The sequence below is a fragment of the Argiope bruennichi genome, chromosome 3 (assembly GCF_947563725.1).
Source record: "Argiope bruennichi chromosome 3, qqArgBrue1.1, whole genome shotgun sequence".
Lineage (NCBI taxonomy): Eukaryota > Metazoa > Arthropoda > Arachnida > Araneae > Araneidae > Argiope > Argiope bruennichi.
Window position 1 is genome coordinate 50,402,199 of NC_079153.1, and position 16,340 is coordinate 50,418,538.

Sequence of the window (16,340 nt, forward strand, 5' to 3'; positions counted from 1 at the left end):
CCCCCCCATAATGTTGCGTAGTGGACATTAAGTAATTATTTGATAACCCAGCCTAGTCATAACTAATATATTTTTATTTAATATATTATAGACAATTTTTTCAACAATTTTTTATAGTTCATTTACTTTGTTCTCCATTTATTATGAGGGTGGAAAAATGTCTTTACGTTTATAAAGAAGTAGATTAAATCTTAAAAAAAATGTAGCTGCCCTAGCATAACAATCACGATTCTGTTTATAGAAATTTAATGAATCGCGTCTTATAATTTTGATCAGATATGTTTGCAATATGTCGTGGGTGGTATGTATATTTATTGTAAGTATTCATTATCAGAAGCAATTTGTGTTTCTTTCCGGGTTTCCATGCATACAGAAAAGGCGCGGTCTGATTACTTAGGGCGTGTTTCTTATGGACCAACTGCCTGCGAAAGAAAGACTCCTCCTACCAAATAGAAACTTTTACTTTTTATGGTATTCGTGGGCCATAAGTAACAATGCCCATCTCGAAGGCGCTACGGTAATTTCACCATGTATTCTCCAGATCTCCGATCTTCCGGCTATTGGATTATTGACTTTCTGGTCGGCTGTTTCTCTTTTGTTGTGAGATCACGCGAAGCGCGTTGTTGATTTGCACGCACACGTCTTGGGGTTTTGTTCGGAGTTGACATCCAGGGAAAACTGAACAGTACTCAACAGACCAAATGGGGAAAAAGAAGGAAAAAAAAATCAGAATATCTAAATATCTAAAAGTTTTGCTTAAAAATAGCTTCTGAAAACTAATGGTATGGCATAGTGCCACGGAAGAAATGCTTTTTGTATTGGACGAAACATTAATCTATATGTCGTTGGAGTATTTTTTTTAAATTTCCTTTTGTAGAATTGACTTGTAAAATGGAATTTGCGGCATTTTATGCACAATATTTACTTCGTTCTGCTACTTTTATTTCGCACTTCGTTTAAGCAAACGTCCACTCTTCTTTCGTGTGTACCACTAAGGACATTTTTATCATTATTTTAAGTAACTTACAATGGATTTTTGCGTTTAATCAGAAAGATGTATTTTCTTTTGTGAAACAAACTGATTCAATCTATGAGTCAAAAGCATGTATGTTATTAAAATAGGATACTATTCAGTAACAATAAATATGTAGCCATAATTATCAAATGCCTTTCGAACTAGAATTAATTTTTGTTTAATGCAATGTATAGAGGAAAATGGCCAAAGCATGTATGCTATTAAAATAGGATAGCATTCAAAAACAATAAATATTTTAGCCATAATTGTCAAATGCCATTTGAAACTTGAATTAATTTTTGCTTAATGCTATGTATAGTTCTTCCAGATATTGGAGGCGAGCATAAACCTTTATATTTAGAAAATTATATTTTATTTTGTTACCTACAAATTTGGTGGCATCGTTGCCGCAGTATCTTTTCTATGCAGGCTTTTTGTGTTCAAATATGGTTTAAAAATTTCAGAAGAGTCACTATAGAAAGTAGTAGTGTAGAAAATAGCATGACATATTTATAAAGAAAATAAAAATAGAGATCGTGAAAAAAGAGGGCGCTTAACATTTCTTGTTCCTGAATTTTAATCATACTTAAATACTTGTCTAAAGATAGAATCTATGAATCTATAGCATTACTGTAATGAAGTAAACTGCTCAAGCAGAATAAAGTGAGCCTTTCGCCCAAATATATCATTATTGTACTTGTAACTCTCAATGATGATCTTGGCATGTTTTTTCCCCCACCAACTCTTTTTATTTCACCTTTGAAGGGACATTAATACATTGGTATTTTTTCATCAAAGGTTGAAATGCAGGATATTTGTATTTTCCTAAGTCTCAATCGCTACGCTGCTGTGCTACATTCACCTTACTCATAAACATCATCCTCTTTATTTCATCATAGGCATGATAAAGTTAAAAATGTGGATTAAATTAGATGAATATAAAGAAAAGATTGTCTGTGATCTTGTGAAAACCTTGTTGTTCATTATTATCGATCTACTGACTAAAACTGTCATGATTGTCACACCCGAAGATACCAAATGAAGGATGGCCCACTAGTTACTGTCTGTCCACGACAAGAATACTGCTAGACATTCGTCTATGTTTACGGCGGGCGCTATAGAAACAGGTTGCGGTAGGGATGATCCATTTTCAATGGGTGGAATCGGAAAGAAGTCTGGGGGGGTATTCTTTTTCTTGGCGTCAATGTGAAGCGATAACAGAAAATCTATTGCTCATTCGTCTTCTCGCTTTAATCGCAGTTGCACGTATCTTTATATTCGCTTAACTTATTTCTTTTATATTTTATTAATCTTTTCTTTGGTTAATATTAACTGCATTTTATTATTTAATATTTTTTTTTTTGTCTCGTAAATTTTGACATCCTTTAAAATGCCTTTTCGATTTAAGAAAGGAGAGACTTTAAAATCACAAGCACGTAAAATTGTGCATAATGTTGCAGAGTTCTGCACCGAAGAAGCTGCAGCAAAATCTTTGAAGGTTCCTCTTCCACAAGCCATGAAAAGAGCTGCTCAGGCGACTGGAGTGTCGGAAGGCACTATTAGGAAAATTAAAAATGAAGTTTCGACACTGGACAAAACGGAAGTTTTGAGTACTCCTGGAAAGCACCGTAAAAGGCCTATTGACCGAAATTGTGAAATTGACGACTTCGACAAATGTGTTATTCGTCAAACAGTTCAAGATTTTTACGTCCAGCAAAAGAAAGTGCCTTCTTTAAGAAAATTACTTCCCGTATTGAGAGAGAAGTTGAATTTTCATTGGAATAAGGAATCATTGAGGAAAGTTTTGCATTCAATGAATTTTCGCTGGAAGAAATGCGCGAATAAAAGAAAATTTCTCATCGAAAGACCTGATATTGTGTTTTGGAGAAACAACTACTTGCGAAAAATGAGGCAGTACAGAAAAAGTAAATGCCAGATAGTTTTCATTGATGAAACGTGGGTCGACAGTAATCTAACATTTAGAAAATGCTGGCAAAGTGATACAATTTCAGGAGCCGAAATAAATGTAAATTCCAAAAATCGATTGATCATTGTGCATGCTGGCTCGTCCACGGGATTTATTCCTGGCGCTCAATTAATTTACAAAGCGTCAACTAAAACTGGTGATTATCATGGCCAAATGAATTATGAAAATTTTGAGAAATGGGTGTTGGAAAAACTCATTCCAAATTTGCGCCCAAAAAGTGTCGTGTGCATGGACAATGCTCCATATCACACAAAAGTTGCAAATCCGACACCTACCAAATACAGTACGAAGAAAGAAATGACCGATTGGCTGATTAATAACGGAAGAGAATGCGATATGAAAATGAGGAAAGCGGAACTGTATTCGCTAATTGATAGGAATCGCCCTAAAGAAATCATATATAAAATTGACAGCATAATAAAGGAAAATGGGCATTATGTCTTGCGACTTCCCCCCTACCATTGCGATTTAAATGCGATTGAATACGTTTGGTCTTCAGTCAAAAGACTCATCAAAGAGAAAATTTAACAGGAGACTTAAGTTTAGAAAACTTACAGAATCTGTTGTGCGATGCTTTGGGCGGAGTGTCTTCCAAGGAATGGGAGGCTCATTGCCGTCATGTGGAAAAACTTGAAAATTCTTATTGGGAAAAAGATGGAATTTTAGAGGAAGTAGTAGACGAACTGGTAGTTCAAATTGGAAGTACTGAATCGGATTCCGATTCAGAAGAAACGGAATCATGTGACAGTGATTCAGAATTTTTTAAAGAAACTACACAACTGTCACTCGATCTCTGCTAGTTTTGTCATTTTAAAATAATATAGTTTTGCATTCTTTTAATAATAATTAATATATTTTATAAATAAAAAGTGAGTTTTAAAATTGCTTTTTTATTTCTTTTCGATTATTCAATTATAGATTATAGCAGAATGGAATTGTATTTAGTCTAATACATTTTGTTTCTGATACATTGTTATTATTTTCTATTTTTTTCATTAATGTGTTCTTGATTTCTACCATTCATGTTTGTGTTAATAATCAAAAGTTTCAGTTTAACATAGTTTTGATTGTCCTTATTTTTTAAGGTCTGTTTTATTTATTTATTTTGCAGATTTTACTAAATTTAAAGCATGAAATTTAGTTAGTTAATTGCTGATTAATTAATTTTTATAATTGTTATGATAATACTTTAAATTGTAGAAAGTGAAACGAAGAAAGAAACAATAGATTCTAATATTTATCAGGAAATAATAGAATATTTTAGCATGAAGTTACTATGGGCTAAATTAAGATAAAACCTTGGAAATTAATTAAATTGAAATTAGAGTTTAAAATATCATTATATATATACTTTTATAGCTTTTTCTGGATCAAAAACTTTTATTTAATGTTATAAACTGAAATTTAATAAAATAATTATCGTAAATTAGAATTTAACTTTTTAGCATAAATAAGATCGCCTTTTGAATTGATCGATATATGGAACTGGAAAATATAGAAATCCATTTCAGATTATATTTATAAAAAAAATGCACAGTTCAAACTTTTAAAGCAAATTATACTCAGCTGTTTGTATAAGTAAAATTAATTGATCATTCATTTTGAATTTTTTATTTGAAAAGTGTATTGAAAATTTATTAAAAAAAAGTTCTTGCAGGGAACTTTGAATTCCATTATTTTTTAAACAAGTATATTTCACAATTCAGTATTTTATTTTCATCGAAATTATTGAGTAATTTCCTTAAATCTGCAGGTATAATTAATTTAGTTATCTACTATCACAATCATTGTCAAGATAAAAAAAAAAAAATGAGGAGGGGAAGAAAACCCCGTTGTTTTAACCTTTTGCTCTTAGTGTTAAATAATAATTATGAGAAATTGTATTTATAGTTTAAAAAAAAAAGAATTACTTTGAAATTCAAAATAGTGATTCTATTATGCTATATGAAAATATTTAGAGATTAAAACGATTTAATTTTTTTTCTGGAATTGAATGAGTATATGCAATTATTAAGAAGTAATTCTATTAAATTTTTATCGCTAAATATTATTCAACTATATAGTGGTATGAAAAAATATTATATTATAGGTAGCGCATTACTTTTTTTTCAATAAAATAAAGAAAAATAGTCATTTATTGAGACTTGTTGTCTCGCCTCTCTGTAGTTTCAATAGCTTTCCTTCTTAACTAGGATTCCAAGAATCTAAAAATTGTATGCACGTTAATGTGAGTTAGAAGGATTAAAGTATTTAACGAGATTCCTTTCTACTCAGGTGCACTGATTGTGATAGTAAAACGGTAGCAGATATGTATTCTCAAACGGTATTGATAGGCTTTGAATAGAAATGTGAAGAACATTAGGAGTGAAGAATTTTCAACCCCGAAATGATAAAATGCATGCAGGAACTTGGATCCTTTATTGCTTCGAGGATACATTGAAAGGAAAAGCTCATTTATCACTCTTATTTGAATTGACAGCTCGTGAGAAAATTTTTTCTTTGAAATAATTGTATTTCTTTTTCAAGCCGGGGGAAATGAATAAATGGTAATCTGGAATACAAAAACAAACTTTTACCGCGTTTTTCGTAGAATAATGTAAAGCGATATTGGGCTTATTTAGTTGGGTTCCTTTAAATCTGGGACATCTGGCACGTGCATGAATGAACACTTGAATTATCTTCAAATTCAGAATACTTTTACATATAAACTTTGCGAAATTAATTATGCTGTAAAAAGCTTGTGCATATTGAAAATAAGTTACAAATCACAGTTTGATTTTTAAAAATCTGAAAATTGATAGTGTGGTAATCGTTAATTTTGTGCTTCGGGAAATAGTATATACATCAAAAAAATAAATATAAATTTGGAAAGGTTTCAAACCTATTTAACAATGAGCATTTTACTTTAAAACAAAATAAAACAAAACAATCGTACTTATTTCATAAATTTATAAAATTTATGAAATAAGTACGATTAATTATGTTAAATTACGATTAATTATGTTAAATTAGATTACCTCGCGTTTGCTGCGGAGAATTTGATATTAATAACTTATATAAATTTAGAGCAAATGAAATGAAGACGATTAATGTTTTGTCATGCATGATTTTACTTCTTAATTTTTTTTTTCTTCTTGTGTAGTCGTTAGACATACAAATATTTATTCAGTTTTTCTATTTGATTTGTTTTGTTCTTTGTATACATATGACAGGAATGCCGGATATTTTCAATATTCAGAGTATGCAAATGATTTTCAGCTGAGTGAATTATTTTTTTAAATTTGTTTTCAAGAATTAAATGCAATAATACCAAATATCGCCACTTTGGCGCTAAACGTGCCAATGTAAGAAACTTGAATGAATTTCTACCTCTGCGAAATGAACTCTTCCTACAGTAACCTGTTTCTATAACGCCCGCCGTAAACATAGACGAATGTCTAGCAGTATTCTTGTCGTGGACAGACAGTATATTCCATGAAGAACGGAAAACGGAATCTCATTCTATTGTCCTCCATGATCCAGTTGGCTGACTGTCAAGCTGCTTTTTGAAGCCACAATGCATTCATTCATCTATATTTAATTTTAATGTAAATATTTAGAATTTTTTTTTCTAATTTACATAAATCAAGCTGTTATTAAGCAATTGAACCGCCAATGCTATTACCAAGCTGTTAATGAATACACGGACAACTCTATTAAGCTTACCTAATACGATAATTGAACTTATATTAAGAAAAAAAAGTAAGTTCGGACTCTAGGAAGAACGAACCTTATTTATTCCCTACATCATTTGAATTTTATTTCCTTTGATAGCTTCTCATAAAAATCATGCAAGTTACATTTTGTTTGTATTGACAGTGTTATTTATTTGTTGAATTATGTTTAGCTTTGTGTTTAGACGTCTGCTTCTTTATCTTGAATCAAAATAATACAGTCTTTAATATACTATTATTGGGCAATAGTTTTTATTTTGAATTCAAACATTAGAATTAAATGTTCTATTATTCATATACCGATTTTGATACGAAAATTACTTCTTTTTAAAATATGTATTGACTGTTGATATTCTTTTGTTATGGAATGTTACAAGACTGGACGTTGTGACTTATTCATCCGTTTCGAAGTCGATTTTTTCCTTCCTCGCCCTCACATGTTAAAAATAATCCACAATTTTCAAAAGCAATACATTTTCGAGTAAACAAACTAAATTTGTTTGTTGAAAATATATATACGCTGCTTTTATTTTTGAAAGATGTATCTTATTTTAAAAATATATCGCGAAAATAGAGATAAACATGTTATTGCAAAGCAGCAGTTTTTCTTACTTTTTGGCTACATAAGATAAGAAACGCTGTATTGGCTGCAGAAATCGCGAAAACGAGGGAGGAAGTTGGACTTGGAAACACATCGCTTTTTCAAATACATATCGCTGCTAAACCTCCTGCATATTTTATTTATTTGTGCCTTATATTTGATTCTGCCGACTTTTTCTCCCCTATTTTTATTCTCCATCTTTTTGGCATCTTGTTATAGATCGTTCTGATTCCCTCCCTTTGTCCCCCCCCTCCCACTTCCAGAATCTGTTGCTACTTGGATGCGTTCGAATCTATCGGAAAATACGTTGCTTTTCTGCGATATTTCTTTTCTTTCGCTACATATGTTTGTTGAATTTTACTTTGCATCCTCTTTGCAAAACTTTATGGAGAAGAGAAGTCTGCATCAGTATGGGTTTTGCGCCTCCTTTGCTTTTGCTACCACTTGCGAGAGGTGCTACAAGCCGCATATCAAGTGACGCGAATTTCTTTTTGAAAAGCACCTCTGCTACATGACTTTTTGAAATCCTCATAAATGATTTATGTGTCACAACGCTGTGCTGAAACGTGCGTGTTTCTGGTTGCATGAAATATTACCCCTTCAAATTCTGTCGATAATTTCATAATATCAGTCTCTTTGTATTTAGAAATGTTAGATATTAAAAGATTTACATTTTTCTGTTAATATTACGTAGGATTACGTAAGAAATTTGTGCCCCATTGCCATCTATTTCTAAACAATGGGACTCAAACTGCTTACATTTCAGAAGCCATTCTAAGCCAGTAAATGACTTAGAAACGTTAAATTTAATTAGTTTATTAGTCTTTATAAAAATACTACCTATAAAGACTAATAATGGTTCTTCTGAAATGAATCTTGGGAAATTTCTGTAAATCTCTTTAAATCATGATCACTAGATCCCTACCCCAATCATGTTTTTATTAATAAACTTTATAAATAAAAGAGAAATGGATGCCAGGTTAATGCTTCCGAATATTTGAAGCAATTTTGCGATTTGGCGTTAAATTTATTGATTTTGGTGACAAAAGTAGAAGTTTTAGAAAATACAAGCATTTTGATGATATCTTTTCTAGGAATCGAGCGGAAGGTATATAAACTGAAACATTCACAGGAGGGCGGAGTTCTCACTTTGAGTGTTGATCGCAGAGCGAGCTTTTCAGTTTGAATCCGCTGAGCATTGTGGTGCTATTTAACTAACGATTTGCTAACTGCTAGTGTGTTTTTGATTTTTGAAAGAACTGTTTTTATGTGCGCGCCCACTATGTTTTGTTATCTGTGTTTTGATTTTCTTATGAAATGAAGTGTTGTTATCCTTTATCGAAAGTGTTGAATTTCTTACACCGTGCATCCACGAGACGATTTCCATAAGAATATATAATATTGCTAATATTATCTGCTGAACTGTGCATTATATCAAGTGTCGTCTTTAGTAACCGAATTTAGTAATTTTAGTTAAATTTAAACATGCAAAGGGTGTATCTTGAAAGGATCAAAATCTCGTTGGATTTTGTAGATGAACCATTCATTTCTAAAGAAATGCAGCGGATAAGAGGCTGAAATTTTCATTTTTTGCAGCTCACATTTTTTTGATGTGTAGTTAAAATAAACCAAATTATAATCTCATTGAGAAGGACAACTTTTGTAATCAAGGATTTTTTTTATAACAAAAATTCTTTATTTTAGTTAGTAAAAGTAGGCTTTAAAATGACTGCCAACTCTTAATTTTAATTGTTTTTAGTTTAGTTGTGCTATACTTCATTGAAAATTTCATATGTTTCATTCTCTTATCCTACTTTTTTGATACCATTATAGTAGCTACTACTTTTATAGAATTCGAACATAAAGTAATGGTGGATTGAACTTCCATTTATTTATTTTTTATATATGAGGATAAAAGGACTCTACCTTAACCTTCTAGCAAGCCGACAGGAATTTTTGGAAAAGCGAGCGAAAACTATTGCTTCTCATTTTATTTATTTATTTATTTTAATATATATATATATATATATATATATATATATATATATATATATATATATATATATATATATATATATATATATATATAGCAGATGTTAGAATCTAGGAAAAGGAATTTACTGTAGTGGAAAACGTGTACTCTAAAAACGAAATATTTTTCAATTTCCCAAATTTTTTCATAGTTATTTATTATTTATTTAATTGTATATGAAGAGAAATTGTTATAACCATCAAGAAATTCGATCACCAACCTTTGAAGAATTTTCACATTCCAGGTTTCTTTAAAATTTCCAAATTTGCTGTATATAACATTTGTTTACAGTGTATATTTTAATCAAGAAAATGTTCTTAAAAGGTCTTATAAACCCATTCGACCATCGACTTTGATATATTGTTACGAAATTTCCGGGTTCGTTTGGATAGTGGGAGTTATATGGTGTGGAGAACGCTCAATCAGCAGGCGGCCGTAGAAAAAAAAAACAACGACGTTTATTTACACGAAGACAGGACAAGACAGCACAAAGACGACAACTATATACAGCACAGAAGACGATTATCTTCAGCCGAGACGTGCAGCATACACAACAACATACAACCAGTCTCTACTGTAAACAGTAGCGCACAGTTTAGTTCAGCACTAGCTTCACTCCGTCGCTGCTCCGCTTATCCCTGGGAGGCCAGTTCTTTTCCGTCGATCCCGACTACGACGACTCCACTGGTCCACGACTACTCTTCTACTCGGCGTAACTCGGTTCCTACTGGACGGTTGCGGGAAAATTCTCGATGTTTCGGGTATAATTTATTTTGGCGCCAAAGTCGCCAAATGGTCGCCAAGCTCTGGGACCTCCTATGGAACCAACTATGCTGGGAAGCAGCATCACAGGTTCGTAACAATATTTAGCATCAGCATCTCCAAGAAGTCCCAGTAGTCAGTAAAATTTCTGTTGGTCTTCGACAAATGCATTTGTTTGAATCTCTCCAATTTTTACAGTGCCATAGATGTAAGAATTGTATTGAAAGATAACATATTTTTTTACCCTTTTGTATTCCTCTTTTACGGCACTTCTCTTGTATTTTGTATTGTCACATATTTTACAGTGTTGTATTTTTAAACTTTCATCTGTCATTAAGGTCATTGCATTTCTTCTGAGCAGAATCGCTCACCAGGGGATTCAAGATTTATAAAAATGCAATACGCGATGAAAAAAAATATATGTAACTTTCGAATTGTTGAAGTTTATTCTTTAAAATTTTTACTGCGCCTTCTGCTAACCGTGGATCGCTTTAGGGGTTCTTTGCGGAGAAAAAAAAATCTTTACCAATGATCGAAGTTTGCTGTAACATTTTTGACTTTTTTTTCTTTAGAATGTTATGAGTTTTCGAACATCTATCTGAAAAATATATATCTCTTCTTTCAAGGAAATTTTTATGAAAACTTTTCTTGCCATTTAACTCTTTCGGAAAAAGTTTATCTAAGGAGAATTCCTAGGACCTGTTTCTAGGTAACAAAGAATAATGTGTTATGTTCCTTTTTTTTTTTTCTCCCCTAAACTTGACTGCATAATTCCGTTCCCTCATGTATCAGTGTGAAATTATAAGTAGTTATCTGTTCCCGATGACAAAGCAATATTTTAAAATTTTGAGAACTTGATTATCAGTTAAAGAATTGTTTGAATTTTGATTCTCGGTTTCTGAATTTGAAGGAAAATTGGTGTAATGATGTCATTTATATTCATAAAAATAAACTATAAAATATATTAAGGATTTAAAAAAATTGAAAATCGTAAAACATTTTAAATATTATAATTCAATAAGAAATTCAGTTCATGATGAACATCGTAAAAAAATAAAATAAATAAACAGTCATTAAAAATTACATAATAAATGTGATTAAATTTTTAACTTGTATGGATTTTTTTTTTATCGACGTCTTAAGTTCTTGATTTGACATCCAAACGATTATTAAAATGAAATCTGCTTTTAAAGAAATTAATGAAAACATGTTTCCAAAATCTTGTTTATTTTTAGTTTGAATTAATCATATTCTGTTGTTTAAAAGTATTTTTTTCTTATTACTATTATATTATTTAATTAAACTACTCAAATTGGCTTTTAACATTTTAGCTTTTTACTGTCTATGCGAATACCATTAACATTTTAAAAGGCTTAGCTTAACCTTTTATTTATTGAAAGTTTTTAAAACCTCTGTTCTTTTTTTTTTTTTTTTTAAATATTTGTATTAGACACAAGTAAATGCCGTATAGCTCAATTTTTATTATAAATAATCACCAAGTCATTATATTGAAAATAATTCGAGATTTTACGGAAGCACTATTTTTACTTTCTTGTGTGCACAAAATATTGTAATCGTCAAAAAATTGGAACTCGAGATTTTGACAAATCTCCATGTTCAGATCAGTTTGAGTCTAAAAAACACATTTTCTGAAAATGTGCGTCTGTCATCTATCTGTCTATGATAAAAATATAACTCAAAAGTTTTTAGCTAGAACGAATGAAATTTATTTTTATGGGCTTTATATCAAATTTTGAACGAACTTCATTCAAAGGAAATCTGTCTATCCGGCTGTTAGAAATTGATTTATTACGATAACAACAAAACGACGAGAGCTAGATAGGTAAAATTCGGTTTTCAGATTTAGCATCTATAGTGTAGACATCTATCAAATTTCGAGCGAAATCGAACAAAGGGTTAATCGTCTGTTAGTTTGTAGTTTCAGAATCATGCAAAAGAGGTAAAATTTCAATGACTTAAATATATCAATTTTAATATATTATTGTGTAACTACAAGTATAGTTTTGCGTCGAATTTTTGTTTCAGTCGGTTTAAGAAAACATGTGTAAAACACAAATTCGATTTTCATTAATTATTAAATGCATGGCAAGAATTAATCGCCAAAAAACTCTCCAAGGTTCACACGATAGATTCAGTAAAAAAGCTAAATTCATGCCAAAGGTTCTATTTCGTAAGTAAATTATTTATTATTTTGCAAGTACTGTATTTTGTATTAGTAATGTCATGCATGGCGTTCTGTGGAATGACGCCTTTATTAGAGAATATGCAAGAAAGTTTTAGGAAGACCCCTCCCACTGGTTTTAAATGGACTTGCCTGCGTCCTTCCTGAATGCAGCTGCCTAGATTGCCTAGTCGGGAATCTTTCACTACACTTACATACATTTTATTATTTGTAAAAACTGTTACAATCGAAACGTTGTATTCTATTTATTCATTAAAATTACTGATTTGTTGAAATTACTTGTAAAATTATTAAGAATTAATCACTGTAAACGTTTTTTAACTGCTTGCTATTTATCAGTTAATCATTTTTATTAAGTTTTTTTAATATTAAAAAAGAAATTTCAATATCATTTTTAGTATCAAAAAAAGTTTTGTTGCTGACATTTTTAGGCGTAATTGCTTCTTTATTGTGGTGTTATAAGCCTCGAAGTAGTCAAGTTCCTATGTATATACAGTAAATTCCCGATTATCCGGCCTAATATGACGGAAGGACAGATCGGGTAACAAAAAAGCCGGAAAGGCCATAGTGAACTCATTTCTTTGTCCATCAATACTAAGAGACAAAGTTGTTTTATATCACGCGAATTATGCAATACGTATTTTCTCATTTCTTATTGAATATTAAGCCCTCCATTTATTTCAAGCCACTTAGAATATGAAAGCAGCCGTAGCCCTTTGAATCATACTTGCCGGGAATGTGTCGAACTAAAATAGAAGGCTCTGACTGGGAGTTTATATATGTTTATATACTGCATTACACGTTTCAAGAATTTATGAGAGAAAATGTCAGTTAAAAGATATAAATTGTTCACCTTTTAACGCAAATTCTGTAATGCCTAACTTAAATGCAGGAAGCATTACAAAAAAAAGTTAGAGTAAATTGTAAGCCTAGTTCTTAAGAAAATTGACTTTTTTACTGATAAATGATTATATTGATATGAAAAGATAACTGTAAGATAAGTCAATCAAAACTTACGGTTTTTAGTTTTTAAAAAGTTCTTATTAGGTGACTGCTTCTGCAGTGCCTTGCCTTCCTCATTTAATTATGATAAAAGAAAACTAGGCCGGATAATTGCGAAGCAGATACTCGGGAGTGTATTGTATATATTTTTTTAAAGTAGTACATTGCAATGAATAGAATAAAGCGACCTTATTTAACCCAACCAAAATCTGATCCTAACATTTTTTTTGTGTACTTTTTTTTTTTTTTTTAAATCCGAGAAAGTAGAGATTTTAAGTAAAATCGCTAAGTTCGTTGACACCATGCCTTATTCGAGTTTCCTCAATTCCGAAAAATCATGTCTCGCTGACAATTATATTATAATGAAATGCTCTTTTACTCTTTCTCGGAAAGTGGTTGCTTTTTTATATTTCGAAGAAATGAAAGGAAAATTATCTTTCCAATAAATAAGTTTTCTTGGATTTCTGCGTCTCCTTTAATTGAATTTTAGCGTTATTTATTTTCGTTGGTGCTTCTATGTCAGAAGGTTTCATTGAATTTTACTTGTTATTACACAAATAAACAGTTTATTTTGGAAGTAATTGGGTAAAAACATATCAAATTCATTGTCGAAAAGAAAATTAATCAAAAGGGGAATGGATGATAGAATTGCCTTGGGGTGTTGCAGCTTCGAATGAACACAAAAATATCATTTTCTGTAATTCGGTTGTTTACTTTGGAATTCCTTTATTTGTCCCTCTGGTTCTAGAGTATCTTACGATGCCATTGTATTATGCCCTTTTGAAAAAAAAACTTCCTGATTGTTGTGGAAGTTATTTTATTTCTATATTTATCAAAATGTTCTATTGCAGTATTTTGATCAATTCCCTTCTGATTTAAAATAAATATTGGTACTTGTTTATTTTTCTGGCTTTTATCGCCTAGCAAATAAGATAGATCGCCAAGATACTTTGCATTATGTGTAAAGGAGCTTGATGATCTTGGTGTGATTTCAGAATCACTTAGTAAATTCGAGGGCCGTAAAAATAAAGTATTTAAATATTTCTTACTAATCTGTATCGGAAAGAAATATATGAACTCAGAAATATCTGAACTTTCGGGGTGTTATATCTTTTATCCAAATACTTCTAACTTTAAAAACTGATATTTGTTGAATTTAATCATTCTTTTTTCTATATATGTTTAAATATGGAGTTTGTTTCTTTTTGCGTTTGTTTCTGCCGTTTCCTGGAGCGTCTTATCGATAAATTTCTTTACATTATTTCCTGCCGTTTATGTCGCTTTATTTTCTTGAATTTTAGCATTAACTCTTTAATTTTTATTACGATTATTATTTTTCTTTTATATGCATAGCTTGGGTTAGGTCATATTTACTTTTGCACTATGAATTTGCACATTGCCCAATTATTAATTTGACAAAAAGAAAGAAAAAAAAAACCCTGCTAAATAATAATATTTCCATTACTTAAAAGTTTTGCATTTTTCTCATCTCTTATATCGAGATTTTTCAAATCAAATATCATCCTAAAATTTATCTTATCAAACGTCTGAAAAATTCGAATCTAACTCTGTGAATTTTGATCTTTAAAAATGTTTTTCCCATTTTTGAGTTGAAAATGAAGACAATAGGTGTCAAGTTAGACGCATTTATTTTTTGAAATTTCCTCTACCTCCAGTATTTTTTTTTAAGCCAGGGGTTGGAATATATTGGATAGTTCAATAACTAGAAGATTGCATTTTTATATATCAATCATGATTCGAACATTAAATTGTATATACGATACTATTATACGAATTATACATTCGTTAATCAAACAAATCATGAATTTTATTAGTTAATCTGACAACTTGTTTATATGTAGAGAATGTTTAAACCGATTTATATTGCTGAAAAAAAAAATTTATAATGCTTTCCATTAAATTAAAACTGATGAAACGCATTCAGAACTGACCTTCAGCAAACAATTTTGGACGGAAAAATAGGCAGCGCTATCTAAGTATAATTTATCTCTGAAGTAATTTTAAAATCTGAAGGATATATATGTATAATATATTTTGGTTTAAGTAGAATGCAGGTTCGAAGCAGTGAAGAGACTTTGTAGTTTTAATTTCGTTTTATTCTCTTCCGAGGTGGCAAGCATGATTATTTACAAGAAAGCGCAGCGCGGTACAAAAGCAGAAAGCAAAAAGGACAGAAACAAATGATCATTAGTCGTATATAACATAGGATTTCTATCCAGGTGCCAATTCAATACACGTGATGACCTTTGACACTTTTTCAAGGGCAACGGGAAGTATCACTTTCATTTGATACGTAGTACAATACACGTGATGGCGCATTAGTTTTACAGAGGAATTAATTAAACCGAAAGTGGAATTGGATCACGAAATAAGAGAATATTTTTAGAATGAAGTTACTATAGGCTAAATTAAGATAAATCTTGAAAATTAATTAAATTTAAATTAGAATTGAAATATTATTACATATATGCTTTGCTAGTACTTAGATATAAATTTCCTCTGAACCCCCCCCCCCCCAAAAAAAAGACCCATCATTCAAAATCTTTTTATTTTCTCGTTTATATAGTATAGAGAAATTATAGAAATCGTCAAAAAATTCGGAATCGAGATTTTGACGAATCTCCACATTTTAAATCTCTCCAAGTTCGAAAAACATGTTTTTTGGAAATTGTCCGTCTGTCTGTGACAAAAATAAGTCAAAAACGGTTTGAGATAGACTATTGAAATTTGATATACGGTCTTAATATCGAATTTGCTGATTTTTTATCTAATTTTGAGTAAAATTCTTTCAGAGAAAGTCTGTCTATCCGAATTGTTTGAATATAAATTAACGTAGCTACAAAACAAAGAGAGTTAGATGGATCTATTGTGTATACAACTATCAAATTTTGAGCCATATCTAATGAGGGATTGACTGTCTGTCGATCTGTACTTTCAGAAATATAAAACCAAAGATTCACACCAAAGATTAATATTTCGTAACTGTTTTACGCCAATGCCACGA

At 30.8% G+C, this 16,340-nt stretch overlaps 1 protein-coding gene across 2 annotated transcripts in view; it reads left to right on the top strand.

The window, feature by feature from the left end:
* Positions 1–16,340, top strand: part of LOC129963188 (tyrosine-protein kinase transmembrane receptor Ror2-like) — a 235,871-nt gene that overhangs the window by 131,494 nt on the left and 88,037 nt on the right. The window lies entirely within an intron of this gene.